Source organism: Electrophorus electricus, chromosome 7 (genome assembly GCF_041902795.1).
Source record: "Electrophorus electricus isolate QZ-2024a chromosome 7, ASM4190279v1, whole genome shotgun sequence".
Lineage (NCBI taxonomy): Eukaryota > Metazoa > Chordata > Actinopteri > Gymnotiformes > Gymnotidae > Electrophorus > Electrophorus electricus.
In genome coordinates, this window is record NC_137503.1 from 5,035,608 (window position 1) to 5,057,743 (window position 22,136).

The 22,136-nt window shown below is 44.3% G+C and overlaps 1 protein-coding gene and 1 long non-coding RNA gene across 3 annotated transcripts in view; both read right to left on the bottom strand.

Annotated features, from left to right (window-relative positions):
- Positions 1–22,136, bottom strand: part of ror1 (receptor tyrosine kinase-like orphan receptor 1) — an 80,485-nt gene that overhangs the window by 32,126 nt on the left and 26,223 nt on the right. The gene's annotated exons all lie outside the window — the stretch shown is intronic.
- Positions 6,323–6,897, bottom strand: LOC118241076 (uncharacterized). The gene is made up of 2 exons (XR_004775844.2): positions 6,575–6,897; positions 6,323–6,487 (listed from the first exon to the last, which is right to left on the bottom strand). It is a non-coding gene; the product is annotated as an uncharacterized LOC118241076 (long non-coding RNA).

Below are 22,136 nucleotides of genomic sequence, written 5' to 3' on the forward strand. Positions count from 1 at the left end.
GTGTGAGTGTGTGTGTGTGTGTGTGTGTGTGTGTGTGTGTGTGTGCGCGCACACGTGCAGGTTTGTGAGAATGTGCTTGATTCTGTGTCAGTATTTGTATATCTAGTTTAAAATTGTTTACGCTGGCAACATTTGGAAATGACACAGAAGATAGAAATGTCTTAGCATTTAACTGAACTGTACAGAGAATATTTTGATTAAAATATGAGAGAGAGAGAGAGAGAGAGAGAGAGAGACAGAGAGAGAAAGGGTGCTAGTGAGTTGGCTCTCTGCAGAGTGATGTCAGTAAAGCCTTGTAGAGCACAGGAGGATAAGGTGCTGCTAATACTGAGCAATGTGAGAGTGGTAGATTTCAGCTTGCGCTGTTCAGGGTTCAGTGTGAGGTCAAGGCTCCACCAAGGCACGCCAGTGGGTCCCAAGCTCCAGAGCGGCAGAAATCCGTGAGGGGTTTTTTCCCGAAGCACGTCATGGCTGTAGGTAGCCTTCGGTGTGCATGGCTCCCTTCGTCCTGTTGAAGTACAGTGGCGTGGTCTGCTTCCATCACCATCAAACACTCTGACGGCTTGCCTAAGCAACGCTAAAACAGCCCATCTCTCCAGCACAGGCCTGATCTCCGAGCACAGTCACACCCGAACAACTGGATGAAGCACTGGGGCAGGAGGGAGTGGCTTAGCGAAGGGTCCAGATGGCCTAGGAGGGGACGGAGGTAGAGAGAGAGAGAACTGAAGGACTGTCCTGCGTCCCAGAAATCAGTCCTGAAAGCGTGCGGGTGTAAAAAAAAAAAAAAAAAAAAAAAAAAAAAAAAAAAAAAAAAAAAAGAAGAGGAAGAAGATTCCTTTTGTATTACTTTATTTCCTGTCGCGACCGAGTTGAAAGACACCCCAGACCAAAGAGATAAAATGCATTCCTAATGCAGCACTGCTCTGGCACATCCTACTAACCCATTAAATCTTGTGCCCATTCCTGGCTTGCCAAGGAATGCGTCATGCCTGGAGAAATCTATGTGGAGATGTTTTAAATTGTTAATAATGTACAGGTAACAGGGAGAGGCCCCTAGAAAGGGGGCAGGCTTCTCCCAAACACATCCAAATCGTGGTGAAGGGGATCTGGGCCTGATTAGCAATTTTATTCCTTCTCACCCACCACCACCTCTCTCAAAGTCTGGAACCATCCATTTACATCTGGGTAATTGGGGACATACGCGGGCCTGGATTTCCCAATCACCTCATCCCACAGCTGGCTCCACCCTGCCTTGGGGTGTCCTGTCTGGCCCCGGATAAGATCCAGTACTACTCTGCAATGGAAGCCACCAGAAGCACATAGGGTTCTGTGCCTCGGGAACGCACTGGCGCCGGAGCGTGGGGCAAGCCAGCATCTGGCAGCATATGGAAGATGTTTACCGTAATGCTCAGCCCCTGAGATGTTATCACATAGCTTCATTTAGTGGATTAGCTGTTCCCTGAGCAGTGCCCCATAGCGACAAACGACCCTTTACGAACTCACTGTACACACATTCTGTGATGCTTTTACTTTAAAGAGAAATAATGTCGGCAATTTGGTAATACACACAAAAGCTTTGAACTCATTTTAAAGTAGGTTTAAAGAAGTCAGCATAAACAGTGCAAGCAGCAATGAAGTGGGATAACATTCTGAAAAGTCAAATGTGCCAGTAGCACAATGACAGAAACTAAGAAAGTGCTGCCAAACAGCAGTCGGCAACATTTGGTTTCTCCTGTGTGCTGAGGCAGCACTCATCTGGTGGAGCAGAGCATCAATTTAGACACTATTAACCATGTAATGATGACCGCCAGCCAGGCCTAGTTGGCTCGGGTTATTTCCATCAGAGAGTGCTTTGGAGTGTTTTGGAGAACGGGGAGACCTCCAACCTGAAGCAATGAGCCTCACAGACAGCATCTCGATCACACGAACATGCCCAGGACCGTGTCGCCCTAACCCATATCTTCTGCGTGTCTTCTTCCATGTCTTTGACAAATCATATGGCGTATACACTGTGGGGTTTGTTCTTAAGGGAAAAATGAACCAAGATGCATTCCCAGTGGCGTGCCGAGCTGGGGTCTGACCCGGGCCAGACGCCTTACGACTGTGGAGAGAGTGCGGAGTGTCTCTCCGGCACGCCGCAGGCCCCCAGGGCAGTCTGATTCGCCACATGTGCAGAAGCTGCCCACTGAGCGAAGGCTGTCCACATGTGCTTCCTCTGGTATGAAACGCACCGCCCAGAAGGCGGCACTCTCTGTTCCCCTGCCCCCCTGTCTTCTTTTCCCGCAAACCCGGCGGTACTGACTGGTTTATCGCCTCTCAAGAGGCTACTAACGGCGTTTAAACGGGGGTGGGGAATGGTTTGCGCATGTACAGGCTGGAAGGGGGGGGGTGGTGTGCAAAAGAGTGATGAGTCATAAAAAATGTGATAGATGATGAATAGGAAGAGAAGAGAAAAGGGTTGACAGGGAGCAGACAGGAAGAGAAGCAGCACACGGAAGCGCGCAGGGAGACCCGGGAGAAGAAAACACGAGGAGGATCCCGGGCGGAGCCCCGCGCAGCATGGCAGCGCGGTGTGCAATCAAGCTGGGCTTTGGGTGATGAATCTGCGGATTAGAGAGCTCCAGAGCTCGTCTGCACGCCGGCGATCATAAATCAGGCACGTGGAATGTCTCGCTGTCGGCCAGTCTTCTGCCTCCAGAAACAGCGTCAGCACTTCCGCCGTCGCTGCCCTGAGGATTCCTTGATTCATCTCCCACTTTCTTTCATGCTGATCTTCTTCTCTCCTTCCCTTTGAAATGAAATAGGATCCAAAAGAACATTTTGGGACGTGGAATGTGTTTTGCTGGAATGGTAAAAAAACAAACAAACAACCTTTCCTGGATTAAACAGTCAAAAGGACGACTTGTCTAACTAATGATCTTATTTTGTAAGTTAAAAAGGTCAACCCAAATTTTGCTTGTGCGACATCCATACAACATATAAAAAATGATAAAGATTCTGAAAAAAATTCCTTTAGGGGACTAAATATAAATTTTGAGGAGCTAAGTGATCGAGCAGAACAACCTTTGCAAGTTATCATAAATTATAGGAGTAATCATTTTTTTCACCAGCAGCTCTGGCTTACAACCTCATTTTGGGACACACGCAAAACTCAAACAAAACCATGTTTGCAAGCAACAGCCCAAAGCAAATGCACCTTTGTGATACAGCAGGGCCGTCAGTCATCCATCACTGCTCGACGCACTGAAATGGTGCCTTGACCCTATTTCCCCAGCGAGAGAGCCAGGTCAAGGCAGGCAAAGACGTCTGGTGACTCCCCCCGTGACTCGCAGGGCGGGGAAGGCATGGTACAGTCCGGGCGCACTAATGACTTTTGCAGCTAGGCCGCGCCGCTAGCTGCTGTCGCCCTCGAGCAGGCCTGTGATCACTTACACGAAAGGGCAGAACAAAGAGGTGCCTGGTCTACAGATTAGCGTCGGGCCGGTGTCCATGACAGGACGCTTTCCCGATCCAGTGGAAGAAAAAGGCAATCTCACACTTCATGGGTGAATTTTGCAGAGCCGATCCCAGAATATGATACCATGTCATGTATGGGACCTCGGCCGACTTACGGGAACAGGAATACCACTGATCTGCCTGGTTTTTTTTTTAACCCTCTTCTTGTAAAATTGTCTTGAAAAACAAATCAGGGCTAAAACAAAACCCATTCTGCAGCGGCAGGCTGTTTTCAGTTTCAGTTAGTATCAGGGTGGATATAGAGCTTAGTAAGTCAAGAGCGACGTCTCCAGACTGAAGGACTTATTCGGCCCAGCCTGCAGACAGCTTAAGCAGTGGCAAAAAAAAACCAAAAAAAACTGCATATGATGGATTCAGTATATGATGGTTTCCTCGTTAAGCTTTCACTGAACACACGTCAGTGAGGTTCTCCGACAGAGGTCTGCCAGTATCCTGTCCTCAGGGGCCTGCGGTCGTTTACTCTTAACAAGGTGGGAGGATACAGAGTGGAACAGTGCCAAGCAACTGTCAGCGCTTGGTGAATCTCACTGAATGCACATCCACTGATCTCACCATAAAACCCTTGTGCCTGGCCGGATCCGCTGGTATCGCGCGGGTCCATCTGTGCATGGCTGACGGCGGGCAGGAGAAGGTGTACGCTCAAACTACAAAAGCCCCTATTAAAGTCCTTGGGTCCGAGTCTCCCAGTCCCTACTGCACAAGTAATAAAGCACTACATAGTTTAGTACTATGGCAATGCACCTTACTGAGCTTGTGAGAAGTGCTTTCACTGAACTTTCTGATGAGTTGAATCAAATGTGGTAGCAAACTGTAAAATGTACTATATAATGTCTATATAAAAGTAGAATGACCTCTTCTTACTGCACAATCTCACCACCTTTGTAGAAAAGGGCTGTAGCCAGACTAGAAGTAGTCAGACTGTAGCCAGACTAGATATTCCCACCTAAACGAGAGCGTAGCATCTCTCTTTCACCCCATGTCTTTCTCTTCTCCATCACGGTTACCCTCACCTCACACACAAGCACACACACACCCCCACACATGCACGTGCGTGCACACACACACACACACACACACACACACACACACACACACACACACACACACAGATCATTTCCACCAATTCACAGCAGGTAAAGAGAAAAGCTCAGGGGTCTGCCAAAGGCAGCAAATGATGGGTCACTCCCCAGCTGAATGGACACTTGTATCTCTGCAGACACCAACATGGGAACTGCGGTGTAAGAGGGGCGCAGGCTGGAGGGAAGGGGAGGGCCCGTCCTATCTCCAGGGCCTCATTCATCAGTGGGATCTGAGGGCCGAACTTGTCGTAAAAGTCCTCGGAATGCCAAGCAGGCGGAGAGAGAGAAAACAAGGCCTTTGTTCCCTTCTCTGGGACTCATCCTCTAATTGGTCACATATGACCAGAGAGAGTGAAAAAGAAAGAAGATAGAAAAACAAACTCATCACTGAACACTCATCACTGCACCCTTTGATGTTTGCCTTTCATAATCTAAGACAAAGGGCCCGAACCGAAGAACTACAAAACAACCAAATATGATCATGCTGCCGATTTGGGATGTCTTAGTGTGCCAAGAGAAAAGGAAAAGGGGAACCGAAATGAGCATTGTGTGGGGGTCGCTCTGTAGTGTCTACGGGGCTATTTCAGTGCGGGGAGTTATTTCAGCGTTAGATGCTCCTGACTGATTTTAACCAGCGAAAACATGACAACAAAGAAAAAATGTTAAATGGCCAAGCAGAAGATTTAAGCAACTACATCATAAAAAAGAAAACTTAAGCAACACTTAGTGCAAAAAAAGCATCAGCTGCAATTCCATTGAGACTTTTAAAATAGTACTAAAGAAATTTATGTTCAGCTTGGGGTCTGGGAATATGTAATACTGGAGTTCCCTACTCATATCTCTTCACAAGGCATGTGGCAAGTCTAATGACCCGCAACCTTCTAGTAATGAGCAACTTATGAGAAAAACTTAAAGAAGTAAACAGTATTTCTTAGTACATGTTTCATTTGTGTTATCATTTCCCGGATTAAGCTTCTCTCTAAAGTCCCTCAGGTCCGACATTTTCTATTATCATACATAAAGTGGAGGCAGTTAGGAAGAGGCATCCGTTTCCTCTTTAATGTTTGGAATTGGTTAAAATGATTAAAATGAATATTTGCTCTCGGTTAAATGTTATTTCCCATTCATTTAGGAAGATAAATGCCTTGGGCATGTGGGTATGGAGTATGTGGTGTAAAACTGTGGGCCACCCGATTAAGACAAACAAAGCAAGTTGTGTGTGTGTGTGCGCGTGTGTGTGTGTGTCTGTGTGTGTGCGTGGGCGCGCGCGCGCGTTTCCGCGCACATTCCTGTGTTCCTGGAGGACACAGAACAGCCCAGTGGAGCAGCGCTGGCTCATCAGCAGATTGCCTCTGAGAACTGAGTGCAATTCCGCACAGGCACAACCACAGCACGCCGCTGTAGCCGTGCCAACCACATCTGAACGCCACGCTCCCACAGCATAGCTAACCTGACGCACGAACGGGAGGCCAAATGAATTGCTAAAACTCAATTTAACATGGCTCACTGAGAGAGTTTATTTTATCTCTTGGGCTGCGTGGAGGATATGGCTCCAAATTTGGCAAGTGCAAGGAATATGACAGTCAAAATGGCTGCCAGCATTCTGAAACAGTCCGTGGTACATTTAGATGGAATGTGATTGGTTAATGAATGGATCGTTTGCAGTGAATTGCTGAAGGAAAGCAGAGTGCACAAAGCCTAAGTACCGAAATGACAAAAACAAAAAGCAAATTCCTGAGTTCCGTTTAATATTTCTGTCCAGTTATATTAAGTGCAGCACATATTCCCACTCCTGTGCTGGTTTCAGTGCCAAACCACGTAAAATAGAGAGAGAGAATGACAGAGAGAGAGAGATGTCCTGGCCAGGAACATCGGATATGGTTAAAAGATCCCTTTAAAAACAGAAAAGAAACTTGCCATTCAGCACATTCATAAGTGAATAAAGTTTAAAAACATAACAATGAAGGCAAAGCTCCTACCACATGAAAAGAGCACGCTATATGCAGCGCCGGTACGCGGCTACACGTGCCCGCCCTGCACGCAGGCAGTCGGAGCAGTGGCAGCTGCAGCTCGCGGGAAGTTCCCGCCACACAGCGCCATCCCTGAGCCGTCCGCACCAGAGAAAGTCTGGCTGAGGTTAGGAGCTCTTAAAGTTTTACAAGCTGACATTATCCCCTGGTGCTTACAGGGTACTGCCGCGTGGAAAGGCACATGGCAGCGGGATTACACTCTTCGTCGCGCTTGGTCTAACACTGCCCAATCTCGCGAGCGGAGGTCTGCTTCGAGGGCGTGGAGCCCACGGGCTTTTCCTGCAGCTCGGTGACGAAGTCAAGAAGTTAAATGTGCAGTTTATTTTTATCTAGAACGTACTGCGCCGCAGTAAATATGTCTGGAATAGTAACAGCATGATGTAATGGCTTCTGAGAAACAGTGCACATGAGCGCCTGGATATATTTGCTGGGTATCATGTTTGTGATACTGCAGCACGTGTTCACTGGAATACGGGTGCATTGTACTGATTTCATACCAGCATGGTATTTTGAGTTGTGCTCATTGTGCGGGGTGCTTGCATTACCGTCTCTCGTTGAAGCCTGGGTGCCGATATAAGCTGTTTGGTCAATAATGCGAATGTGCTCTATCTCAGCCACACCGCATGGAAGCTACCCCGTCATGTGAATGGCCTGGGGCCAGTGGAGCTGTTTCTGAGATTTTTACTTCTCATTTCATTCTCGGTAACGTTATAGTATGACTGCATGTGTGGGTCTTAAACAGCTTCCCACTCAAATGAGGATGCCCACTTCTCCAGACCAGATTTTTTTTATCTAAATAATTTTACCCAATCACAGGCTTTTGTGAACCCACGATTTCCTCTGCATGCAGTTCTGAGCACAGCTTGCACATGCTAATGTATGGCTGGCTCTTACTCACTTTGCTTAATGATGCGTGCATCATATTCAAAATGACAACAGACAGTTACAGCACATGGACGTTCAGAGTGCTGAGAACGTAGCGTGACAAATCAGGAGCTTCTGCCACAAGGTGAACTGCTTGAATAGAGCCATGTGAACCAAAATGAAGTGAACTTGTGGTGCAGGGAGGCCAACTCTGCTCACACTGTGAAGCAGATCAACACGAAAGCCCCAATCACCTCTTTAGTTTCACACTTGCCCTGACTTTAACAAGACAAGCCTCGAATGTGTGTATCTGTGTGTGAATCTAAATCGAATCAATTTCTTCATAAGCTTATCATAAAAAAATCTTCATAAGCTTAACATAATCACAAAGCCCATCACCCCGCCACAACATTCAATTGGTACATTCACAGGTACCCTACCACGCTTCTCTGGAAGTTTACAAAAAAACATTAAAAAGCTGTTTTAAACTGCTCATATTTAGACTCCATTAATCTTACAAACTGACCATATGCTATTCCCTACATTACAGTAAATCTGATGAATGATTCCAGTATCGAATCATCTTTCAACGAAACGATATGAACCTTCTCAATGTGCTTGCAGAACCCACATAAGTCTGGGTCTGCAGATGCCGTTCCTGCTGGCTGTATGAACGCAGGAGACCCCCATCTGCTGCCACTGGTGCACTACCTGTCCCCACTGAGCCGTTCTGCACCTCTGACCGATGACTGCAGACAGAGAAAGGTGTTGGGTAAAGAGAAGTGACACCGGCCTCGGTGTGCAATGCAAAGACTGAAGAAAATCTGAAGGTGAACTCTGTGCGAGTGTGCACGTGCGTGCGTGCGAGTGTGTTGATTCTAACCAGGCCTGTTCTCAGCGAATGGCTTAATGAGGCAGGAAGTGGCCTAGAGCAAGCGGAGCGGGTCCAGTGGTGTGGTGGGCGGAGCCTCGTCCCAGTAGCCCACACAGCGAGCTGTGGAGGGCAGCAGCAGCCAGAGCTGAGGTAAGCAACAGCCACACGTCCTTACGCATAATGACTGCAGAGTGATCGAGGCTCATGCACAATGAACAGCCGTAAGTATATCGTCCTGATGCCTTCGTGGGCATCTACGGTAAGATCGACTTTAAAAAACAAAACAAAACAAAACATCACGCTAGTACTTAATATGCTATAAACAGTACGGTCAGTGAAGGAAATTAGTTCAGTTTTCTGCTCTTGACATTTTTCATGTGCATTTTTATTAGCTGCCATCTATGAGAAGGGAGGTGTGTGCAAAACTAGAGATTTTGCAGAGGATCTGAGTTCTGTGTGTGTGTGTGTGTGTGTGTGTGTGTGTCACTTCATGTGTGGCTTTGCATGTTTATGTGCTGAAGCAATTTTTGTGCTTTAGAATTTGTGATGTAGACTCGACTCTATCTATGTTCATCAAGGTCTTTGCATTTTTGTAATGAAGCAGCATACCTGTGTGTGTGTGTGTGTGTGTGTGTGGTGGGTGTGTGCACATTCTACGTCAGTTGCTGTACTGACGACTGACTCAAAGATTACCAGTTCCAGCTTGGCCCATAATCACAGTAATCGAATAATGATGGCGGGATAAGGGAAGAACTGCTCTACAGAAAACGCCCGCTGGCCTCCGGCTCCCATAAATCTCGGCATGCTCACTGGGTGTGGTGTCCAGGAGTGTGCGGGGTAGGGAATGAATGTCAAACATGATATGCTAACAGCTGTAAAGCTGCCTACGCTCTGAGACGGCTGCGCCGATCTGCATCTGACTAATGATCCCCGGCTAGCTTCCCGCAGTCGCAATGTGGAATTTATTTTGAAGAGCCGCTGCAACGTCGTGGGTTTTTGCGGAAATGTCAATAAACAGCAGATAGAAAAAGAAGAGCTCAAACGCGCAACAATTTGCTAGACTGACTCCTCAGCAACAACCCGGAGCTAGCATGTACCTGGCAAGCCCATCACGGATGTCAACAGTACGCAGAGAAGAGAGGAACACTAACCAAACCAATAATGAACAGCCTGACCCACAGGTAAACTCTGGTTTGCAAAATAAAAGGATGCTAATCTCATGTGGAGGACACCCAAGCTGTGTTCAATTAGGGCCAATCAAACTGCGGTAAACGGAGGAGCCTGGCTGGACAGCACCTGGCGTAACTGTGATCAGCTGAAATGACCACAGAGCTGGCAAAAAAAAAAGGGCGTGCAGGTTGCCGTGGCAACCGGGACCTCACAGCGCTCCATCAATCAGAGAGGTATTTATGAGGGCCCTTACTGAGACTTACTGCTCACTCTGGACTCATCAGCGGGATTTGTGGAATACCTACACTATCTCTTCCATATTCCACCTTATTATTAACAGTTTTCTCTCTTTATCCTACGTACTCTCCCTTTACATGTTACTTTCTCCCTTTTATATCTCCCTTCACTGCATATATTACAAAAAAACACTTTAAAACAGAAGTCTCGGCTGCTCCTGCTGTCTCTGATTATCTTCGTTTTGTTTAGCTAGGTAACATACACCAATGCTCTTCACCTCGCACCACCACTCCTGAACCTCACACCATTACTCCTGAACCTCACACCATTACTCCTCACCGTTGCACCATTGCTCTGGAAGCCCCCCTAAATCCAGTTCTTTTCTCCTGCTCGTTAAATGAATCCCCCAGAAGCCAATTTCCCAAGGCTCAACAAATTCTTACTTGTCTTACATCGACTTATTTAACCCCCATAGGTAATTACGTAACTGTGCTACAATGCAAATAAATCTTCACAACTGTTTAGAAATACACCAAAGCACAAAAGGTTTACAACCATGTCACACATTCTCTGGCACTCTTACTTTTTATTAATTACATTAGACCATGTTCACAGATTGTGCACATTAAACATGTCAAAGGTATAATTAATAACCCTTAAACATTCAGCTACAACACATTTTTTTTAATCACAGATGAATGCTGTAAGCCCCAACAGGTTTCCCAAAGGCAAAACCGTAATCCCCAACCAAAGTGGATGGATAACACATCTGAATCCAATCCAGTAACAACAGTACCTTAGATCCATCCGCAACACTTAAAATCAACGTTTAATAAACACACTGGTTTGTAACAGGGACCATTATAGTTGATAAATTTGGCTCCGTTAAGTGTGATGGTTGAAGTATAAGGTTAAAAATATTTGATTTTATAAAATGGAAAGACTCACGGTCTGTTCAAACAGACCTGCAAATCTGAATGCGATAATGTTCAACTTTTTTATTTATTTATTTATTTTTTTTTAATAGATGTAACCAATGCGTTAGCAGTAAACTCACAAGTCACTCTGTATGTAGGGGTATGTTGGCAGGTGCAATAACTCTGTCAGCTCAGGTGATGGGATAAGGGCTTTGGTAACATGAGTAGTGAGAATAATTAGTCAAACATTAGCTGACATGACAGGAGATTGACCAAACAACACCATTTTGACATTATACCCGTCATCTGATACAAGGTGTGACTGTGTAGGTATGGAAAGCCAGAAAGAGACAGAAAGATACAATGTTCTGAAAACTGGAATGTTCTGATAACTGCATTAACAAGCACACACACTCACACACTACCACACACACACACACACACACACACACACACACTCACACACTACCACACACACACACACACACACACACACTCACAACCACACACACACACACACACACACACACACACGCTCACACACACACACACACACACACTCACACTCACACACACACACACACACACACACACACACACACACACATATATATATATATAGAATGTACTGGTAATACAACTTCATTTTAGAGTGGTAATTGGTATTCTTGCTATCAGTCAACATGAACAAGTGGGAACGAGCAAAAGTTTCTACTGTTATATCAATCATCTGAAGTACCCGTATATTGTACCATTGAAAGCTGAGCTGCATGAGAATATCTGGTATTAATGAATGCTAAGCTTTAAAAACCGAGACATTCTTCATAGAGGATCTTCTGGACATCAGCCCAGCTCCAAGGCTGGAACAAAGGACTTAAGGGATTGCATAGATTTTGTTACGTTTTGAGTGAAGGATCACCTACTTGAGTGAAGGAGCCAATCTCCCTCAGACCCATCCAGTTATTTATGATTAGAAGTACACACAATACATATACATATGACTTGTGGATATGAAATGTGGAGCTGGTCTTCAGCTGGTTTTTTCAAACATGAAAAGCAGCTAAACATGCAGAGGCACCGCTGGGAAACCCAACGTAATATGCGCTTACCTTTAAGATGGACCCAGTGGACCACCCACACAGGTACATGCAAAATAAAGAAAGAAACACTCAAAAGTTAACACTACTGACTTTCAGGTATTCCTAGATTAGACACAGATCCACCCTAAAAACATGACCAAACCTGCTCTGACCCTGTTTTATTAAATAAGACATATTTTATGCACCGTTTCCCTCTTGATCATACATAGCCCTACCCACCCAACCTGATCTATCTCCAACGAAGCTAACTATCTTTACCAGCTAATCGCAGCCTACAGACTGTCATTAACTGGATCAGATGCGTTCGATTTGGCTTTGACTCTGCAGAAAGGCACATGCTAGGCAGAAGGGAAGGAGACCACTGGTGAAGGACCATTACAGGGAAGACAAGCAGCTGTAATTGTGGAAACTATCTATGAGAAAACCCGGAAAATCGTGGAAACTATCTATGAGAAAACCAACAGCAGTATTGTCGGAGGCAGAATTGGCAACTGAGAGGCTTATGGTAGCACAGCAGAGATCTTATGGGCTATAACGGAAATGGCACAGCCCAAAGGGTCTTTCGGTGTAAGGCTTTGCATAGCTTGATAAATGGTTAGAAGAATCCGAAAGAGAGCAACCCAATGCCTCATAAAACTGGACATATGAAATTAGCTAATACAAGTCCAGCGCACAGCTGTCAGTAGAAACGATTCTTCAATGGCCTGTCAGACTTGAAGACTGCAAGGATGACAAGCACTATGGGCTCCACTTCCACACACACATACACACTCCCACCAGTAAGCACCAGTGAGAAATGTCATGCCAACCCCAGTATCAATATCTGACTGTCTATATTTTTGTCCTTGTGAGGTCTTTACCAAAGTATTTTGGCTTTATTACACTTAAGCAAAGGAAATCTGATACTCTGTCTTTCCTATGAAAATAAACCTTATAGATCCAACTTTCTAAACACATATTAACTTAATACAAGGTGTAAAGAAACACATAAGCTTGTTAGATTGTTAGATGTTGGTTTGTTGTTCTTCTTCCTTAAAAAAAGATCTTTATTTGTTGTTTATGTTGGCTTTGTATTAAGTATACTTATGCAATGCATTATATAAATAGTGGTGGCCAAACTGTATTTACAGTAAAAAAAAAAGAAAATCCTCCCCCTTCTACTCCCCCTTCTAGTTTAAGTGCTGTTCTAAATTGCTTACAGACTGGCTAAAATGCTCCATGCCAAGTTGGGATGGCGTAGCTCTGGCTGTGTGCTTGCCGTGGGAAGGCGAGAGGCCTTGTACCACTGTCTCCCCGCATGCCAAGACCTGACGAAAGAAAAACAAGTAAAGCGCTTCACTTAATCTAATAAGAAGACAGACCTATGAGGTCATCAGCCGGGGACGAGGGATGGGCGCGCACAGTCACCCACTGTCACGCACGGTCTCGTCTTTCTGCAAGGACGCTCCAGGCGTGGTGCCCCTGCTGCTTCCAAAGTTTTTCTTTAGTCTCGATCCAGGTCTGCTTACTCCGACAGCTCAGCCTTCTGAACGGTGGAGTTCTTAGCAGCGGACGAAGAAGTCCTCAAATCATACGCTAGTTTAAAAAATTGCTTTTGAATAAATTGCGAGTGACATCAATTTATTCAGGTGAAGCAAGTCTGTAGATGTAACAAGAATTACGCAGGTTTGGTGGGTGAATGAATGCGTATATGTGTTATCTAAAACCATCTTCTTCGAGAGACAGGCCCAGACAAGGGTAAAAGGCCTGGCTGGTCTGTGCTTGGAGCTTTGCCCTCAGTAACATGTTTGCTTATTGCCTGGAGCCTGACAGTCACCCCCCACCACTCACGTGCATCTCAGCCCTGCACTGCTGGTGCGTGATCTGTCTGAAATGTGTAAAACAGGATTTTGGCCTTCAGTAATTTAACACGAGCAAAACCGCACAAAACAATCTCAGCAGCGAACATAAATAAATAAAAGCAAATCTTGGTCAAACAAGCCAAAGCAGCCACTGTTAGTCCATGTAATTTCCATACAAAAGCTCTCAAGCCTCTTGGGTCTGAGTCAGACCGACAAGCAGAAGTGGAGCTCACAGAGCACAGCTATTAAAGCTACTGAACATTTAAACCCGTCTGCTTCGTTGGGCAATCATTTTTTATTTACTGACATGAGTCCCTTGTTACCAGGAGGAACTTTTGTGCTTCATTTACCCAAACAAGATGTTCCCATTTACCTCTGTTTTCCATTGGACTACTTGTACATGCTCCACTTCTGTTTGATCAGAATAGCGCCACAACTGAAAGCGGCCTTCAAAGTGATGAAAAGTAGAGCCGCTAGTGACCGGGTTCATTGCTACCAATCTCTCTCGAAAAAGAACCATTTCCTGGCATTATTCGCATAGCTTGTCACACCCATATAGAAGCAATAAAAACACATGTGGAATGTACTTGTTTCCAATGTGCAATGTACCTTTCGTGACCAAATCTACAGACATTTAAAAGCTTTATTTTCCTATAGCATATGCTATGTAGGGCAATGACAGATATAATCAGGAACTTATCTGAACTCTTTACCTGAAGCAGGCACAGTAAGGCATGTGTGGAAAGAGAGGTGATAGTGGTTAAGCATGAAAGAATCAGCTAGCGGAGATTGAAGAAAAACAGTGAGGAGGTTGGCCGTGACAGCTATTAAGATAGGATTTTTCAGATAGGTACACTGCTGTCAATATCATGACATGTTCTTCCAGAAAGCATAAAGATGGAACCTTAAAGATAACTTCACCTTTAGTGCATGCAAAGCAGGAAGAAAAGCAAACTATGGTATTCACTACCACAAGGTTTTCACTGTTAGCTTCAACAGCACCACATGAAAGCAACCCTCACAAGAATGGCCTGAACTTCCAATTAAATGAATCCGAAAGAGGAATCAAGCAGACGTAGCTGAACCGCACACCAAGAGAGTGGCAGTAGCATACCTCTCATGTCTCACATTGACAGTGAGACTCACCCATTTGGGACAGGCCTCACGGACTCACAGCCAACCAGTCAAATCACACATCACAAAAAGCTCTGCTGTGGTAGCTGATATAGTCCTGTTTCTTTCTTTGACTGTATTTGATCTGCTGCTGTGCATAGCAAATTATATAGCAAATAAAAGCTGAAACCTGTATGACTGAACCTTCCCTCTGCATTACTGTGATAAGCAAATGAGAAACGCTAATGGTTAGATTACCACCCTGTCCTGAGTGGTATGCCATAGCATTTTTACATCAGTTGCAAAGGTTATCAACTAAATCAATAGTTATCAGGAAAGCTACTCTTCAGTTCTGCAAACAGTTAATGCTACTGTTCAGCTTGTTTGCTATGGATCAGGCTATATGTTCATACTGATGGCAGATGAGGGACAGATGAGGGACAGATGACAGACAGATGAGATAATGATCAAAATCCATCTCTTATTGGCTTTTATTTATGCTGCGGCAGGCTTGCCTTGAGACAAATCTGAGACAAACCAGAGGCGCTTTTTCCTAGCAGACACTGTCAACTAGCAGCTAATTCAAACGACTCACAGCGCGCTGATCTGTGAACCTTGGTGCAGATTAATACTATGAAGAACTGCAGGCCTTTCCGAGGGGAGACTATTGTTTGACAAAAAGGTTGTGAGGTCTGACAATCAAAGAACAGAGGGTGTCAGACAGGAATCCGGCACACATGCCGGACTGTGCGCGCACGTGTGCACTTCTGAATGCAGCACTATGGAAGTTGGTGACTAGAGGCTTGTCTTTCTGCCTCTTGCTACTCCAAAACATCTGCTGCACTCATCCCTCCTCTGAAACAGAGGCACATTATATATCTAGCGCTTATCAGTCTATCAGAGAGGAGAGGGAGAGTGTAACAGTCCGGGCATAAAAGGATGCCTTCTCCTTCCGCTGCACACAAACATGCCTGGGATTCTTGCACGCTGGCTCTTTTATCAGGCTTGAACGGGGTTTATAGTGTGGGCTCTGTAAACCTACACGCTCATAAAGAATTACTCATAAACACCCAGCAGCACCTGAAGGTACCCTTCTGCCTGTTGGGACAGAAGAACACACACACGCACACACACGCACACCAACAGAGTATTAATGCAGGCAGGTATGAGTGCACGTGCACACTTTAATATACTAATGGAAAATCTGTGAATATTATGTTGCACTTTTATATTATGCATCTAAACGTTATGCTTTATCTTGTGGAGTCCCTCAAGGTTCAATCCTGGTATCGGCATTGATCTGCATGCTTCCATTGCTATGCAGATGGTAAACAGCTGGATATGTCCCTAGCAACCAACCCTCAAAGGTCTATCTGCTCCTTGTTTGCTTGTCTACAGGACATCAAATCCTCGATGTGCCACAAATGTCTACAGCTAAACAAAGACAACACCGAATTCCTTGTTATCTGAAATGGCAAACTGAGAAATGTTGCACTGACACGCTTAAGAGTCCCTGTCTATAAAGGCTAAAAACTGTCAAAAACCTGATTGTTACCTTTCCCAGCAACCTTAGATTTAAGATTCATTTATCACAAGTAATCTTTGCAAAAAATATTCTGTCACATGATAAATAGATCCAAGGTCCATGACATTCACTCAACAGATAACAGTGAAAATCATATCCATGCTTTTTTGTCATCTTTCTTCACACTCTTTCTATGAAACAACTTCATTCCTAGCCTGCAGAGAGTGAAAGATGGTGTAGTAAGAATTTTGCCATGCAGAATAAGGGAGTATTTCACATGCTCTCAGACATTTGCACTGGCCACACACAGCATTAAGAATTGTTGTTAAGATATTCTTAGTCTTCAAATGCTTTCATGTTCTCATTCTTGACAATATAGTCACTTTTCCTAGAAGGGATAAGACCTATCTGTTCATCTTTTAATTAACCATGGGCGTCTGCACTTTCTGCTGCTTGATTATATTCTTTTATTTCGTATTATTATATGTTTTATTTTTAGCTTAATTTACTTAATTTCGTTGTATCTCTTCTCTTTAAAGCACTTTGTAAACCTTGTTTAGAAAAGTGCAATATAATAAACCTTACTGATGTATTACTATTGCACTGTAAGCCCCACCAAACCGCCCAAATACACATTATAGCTTAAATGACCAGTTTTCTAGAGAGAGATAAGGTCCGTCAGCGACTGAGATGAAAATTGGAGTTTGGGGGGGGGGGGCACCATGTTAATATTAACAGAAGCACAATAAAGAAAATGAAATAAAACAAAGACAACGTCCTACGTATGTGGCTAATACGCTGTGCGGGTGCTTAGGTCTCTTACAAAGGTCAGTAGTGAGAAGCATTGCTAGGCATGTCATCACGATGTGTTGATTTAATTGAGATTCAGTAGTAGTGGAATGGATTGGAGTACCGATGAAGGGCGAGTGCAGTGGTTTCCGGTCTCATCCCTGGAGAACGCCTGTCCCGCTTACAGCATTCAACAAATCCAGGGTGTGAGCTGGATCAGGCTGATTAGAGACAGGAGAACACGGCCCCGTAGGAAGCGTGTGGGCCTTCTGAAGAAGAGCACTCTAAACTGCAATAGTTTAAGCAGTAGGACTATGATGAGTAGGGAGAGATAGAGCCAGTTCTCTGCAAGTAAGTCCCCGGGACACTTATGTAGTTCTTTGAAGCCTCCTCTATCACTCTCATTACCTGTCAGTGTTGCCTTTTTCTTTAAGTGTGTGTGTGTGTGTGTGTGTGTGTGTGTGTGTGTGTGTGTGTGTGTGTGTGTGTGCTAGAGTCTCTCCATCATCAAGCCATCGCAAATCACCCACGAGGCCATATGGGGCGGACGGCTTGGGGGAGGCTCAGGGGCAGGTTTCCGTGACTCTGTCCAGGGGTCACTCACTCCTGGCCCTATGAAGTTGGCCTCTGGGGTCAGTGAGGTCAGAAGGTCAGAAGGGTGACCGAGCTGCAGTGGCTGATCAGTGGCCTCCCTGTTCCCATAGTCGGGACATCCGTTTCCTCTCCTCCTATCCCTGCATCTGTTTTCGGCTTCAGGGTGCATTGCTGTTCATATGCTACTATTCATCAGACCTCATCACTAAAATGAGAAAAGAATAATGGCAAAAAAAACAGGCGTTCAGTATAGCCACAGAAACGCGCTGCTCGACAGGACTGGGATGATGTTTTTGAAATGATGGGAATAGGTAGGACAAGCATTATCCCAAGTCACATTACACATTGCTTCATATTACAATACAAGTAAAGTGATTGCCATTTTGGACACACGATACTAATGCTGGGTTTCATACGAATGAGAGGGTCAGTATTGCTGAATATAACCAGAGCTGCTGCTTTGAAATGGAAATGAAATGTAAAGCAAATTAATGCTTTCAAACAACATTTTAATTGATTGGCTCCGAAGTTGGAATCAGAGCCCACACACACAGAAACATAAAACAGGAATGGACATCTCTCTCTCTCACCCTGACACACACCACACAAAGAGCTTTGGATACTGTTGCTCCCATTAGCAGTTCAGGAACATCTGCTATTGTGTATGCGTTCTGTCTGCTTCTGATCCTACCTTTGAAGTTCCAGTAAGAGTATGTGAGCATGTATTTGTATTTGTGTGTGTGTGTGTGTGTGTGTGTGTGTGTGTGTGTGTGTGTGTGTGTTTGTGTGTGTGTGTGTATGTGTGTGTGTGTGTATGTGTGTGTGTGTGTGTTTGTGTGTGTGTGTGTATGTGTGTGTGTGTGTGTGTGTGTGTGTGTGTGTGTGTGTGTGTGTGTGTGTATAGAGTGGGCTTGCTGGGTTTTGATTATACTGTTTCATCTACCCTAAAAACCAACAGATACATGCATGGAACTTCAGTACGTGATCAGAATGGCAATAAATCAAATTGCCAAAACATTCCTGCACCGTTTGTGGCCTAGCTTGTTTATGGCCATCACTGGAGTGTACAGAAACAGTGTTCATCTCAGGTTTCAGTGTCTGGAGGTATAAAGGTGAAACACTCCTCTGTAATTTACATATATTGCAGGCAGCAGGTAACCTGCACTGGACAAATGGACTAAGTGTGATTGATAAAATTTGTGAACTTTTTTAAATAGTGGATCCTAGCTATGCAACAGGGTACTATGCCTATAGGTTAGAAGATCAGGTCACATTATCCAAATCTGAGCTTTAAACACTGCCAGGCTACCTGATCTACTGACGACTATGAGACAGCAGTGCAAACTCTTCCTTCATCCATGCAGAAGGTTGTCTGCAGCGGGGCAGGTCAAGCTTGGGGGAAACACAGTTTAGTGTGTTCTCGACTGTAACACCTCATTAAACTCTTTATGGTTCGCCTGATTATGGACCCATGTGTAAGCTGAATTGGGCATGTTTAGGTAGATGAACAGTGCAGTACCATGCTCCTGGAAATCCCAGGCTGAAATGAGGCAACCCTGTCCAAACGGGCCTTTAAGAAAATCAGACACAGCCACTTACTCTCTTCCCCCCACCGTTACTCCTTAAAATGAAACAGCAACAATCCGCTGCTTGACTGAATAGCTGGTCCTTTCGTTCCCCCCTCTGTAGTATGTTTTGGGTTCTTTTGCAGGGGGGTTGAAACACAGAGTTAGGGACATTAATCACGCACCCACAGGAGGTCACAAGCAGTTCACGGATCAGTGCTAAGCAAGTGAGCGGAGGAACAAGACCCAGTGAGCCAGCACAGATAGGCTGCACCACTAAACCCCAAGCCCCCCTGAGTGGGGTTTACCAAGGAATCCTGCCCTGGTCCGGCCCTAAAACATGGCCCAGGTGGGACACATAGCAAGGGAACAGTTCCACAGGAAACCAGTTAGTCTCTGGTGGCAGTCTGCAGGAAGCAAGCATGAGAAAGTCTAAGTTACATGTCTGGCAACCATCTTGGCCTTTCACACTCTCCATTTTTAAGCTGGTAATAATACTGAGACATATGATTTGGTGTTTAAGCACAATATGCCTGTAAATCAGTTTCAAAGGGTGTGTCAGGGTGTCTGCGTAAGTGTATGCCAGTGCATGAACATGTGAGTGAGTTATCGTGAAGCCCACTAAACAAAAAAAAAAACATGATTTATGTCTGGATTTCCAGAGAAGCGGAAATTGATTGTTTATATCACGAATATAGAATCAAATGAAACAGTTTACTTCAAATAAAAGGAAGGCATTCCGGGACATGGTACACACATGCATATCACTACACTATAAAAAATGTTGCTACTGTGATCTACTCTAAACAGCATGGAAACCTTTAATACCAGTGAATGTTTATACATGACATGCACACACAAACAAACACAGAAACACATAGGATCAAGCTTAGTGACTTTAAGTGACGGTCATAGTAAAAAAAAAAGGTCTGGGGGATTTCTAAACAGGCTCTGATAAATGGTCATGATAAATGAGCAGCACCCTCTACACTCACACACTCATACACACTCACTCACTCCCTCACACACCCACACACACACACACACACACACACACACACTCACTCTCTCTCTCGCTCTCTCTCTCTCTCACACACACACACACAAACACACACATGCACACACTCAGCCATATGGCCTCAGCTCTGGATTATATTAAATTCAACACTCAGCTCTGTGCAACTAAAATAAGAATGCTTGAAAGGGAGTCTGGAAGATTATCTAAAACCATTCTGGCCATACAGGTCAGTTGTAGCAGTCTGAAAATACTTTTTGCAATGATAAATTGGTAGTGTTTCTGCATATTCATAAACTGTTTTTGTTCTTCACTTAGACAAAAGTGAGAAGTCCACTTACTTAACAGAACAAGGACAGAAAGAGACAGGATATGGAGCATAGAAAAACAAAAATAAGACAAAATAAGCAGCCAAAGTGCAGGAGGAGACACTGGAGCATTTTCACTAATACAGGTGTGTGTAGGAGGGTTAGGGGTTTCCAGACTACAAGGTAAGTACCTTAACCACTGAGCTACCACAGCCCCACCCAGATGGACATGGCCATGTTTAGAACAGATTTAGTACAGAATCCTTGGAAATATCCAGATTGTTTCGGAATGTGAAGAAGAATCACGGGAAAATGACTTATTGCTCCTTTAATGAGCTTGAAGCTTGAACTACAGATTGAACATAAAAGAAATAGTAAATGTATAAATATTAGCAATTTAATTCGCATATTTTTTGTGTAATATTAATGCAAACAAGATAAAAGTAAACTGCAAGAAGAATGTGTTCATGCAACATGTTTTTGAGGGAAGATATTTCATTTCACCTCATCACTGTTTCAGTGACTAGCGTTCTTTTATTTTCCTAATTTAAAACCCATCCGATCTCTCTTCATAACAAAGGTGGTTGGACAATTTTAGAGTTTTCCTCAGATAATATGCCCTACTTGTGTTAATAGCGTAGCAATGGAAGTTTGACATTTGGGAGTCCTTTCATAACTGAGATGTTATGATAACAGGGTGCGTGTCATGCTGTTACAGTGGCATTCATGAGGCAGCACATTTCCATACAAAACACTACAATCTTTGCATTTTTTTCTCCCACCAAGCCATGTGGGTGATTATCGTGTCAGACATCTGCATTATGTCATTCACGATCTACATCTGATTATATCGCCATAGCACCCAGGTCTAATAGATCCTTTAGTATTTGAGTCATCCACACGATCTTAATTTGCATTTAGTTTTTCTGCTAACTAAGCACAAGCACTGCAGTCTGTATATGTGTCCAACGACAGTAAAAATATTATAATTCTAATTAGAATTCTCTGGGACTTCATTATGGCAACTGTTACCAAAAGAAATGGTTTTACAATATCAAATGATAGATGTAGAATAATGAGTTAAACTTAAGTTAAAAGTCTCATTAAGAAATCAATAAACATCCATATCAGAGGTACAAGAAAACAATATGTAAAACTGTTTAATTCAGCAGCTAAGAGGTATTCATTTCATCACCAATGCCACCACTCATGAGAGAGTGAGCAGAAGCACATGCACACTGGTTAGATACTCCCAGTATTACCTTACGTTCACATTCACACCTCTTAAATAGACCCTGCAGTGTTAAGACATTTCTCTCATCTTCAAAGTGGACTTGTCATTGTGCTGGCATTAGCAAAATTCTAGATGTCTCTAATGGACTGTGTGCAGTGCGCATACTTATACACACACACACACACACACACACACACACACACACACACATGCTAGACTGTGTTTTAATCATTTCTATTAACTATTTTTCAAATCTTCACTCTGCTAACAGGCTGTGTGTTAAAGGAGTTAGGCTGGTTAATGTCCTGGCCAGGACCCTGGTGCACATTAGCCCACACTTGCAATAGCCTGTGACAGAGACAGAG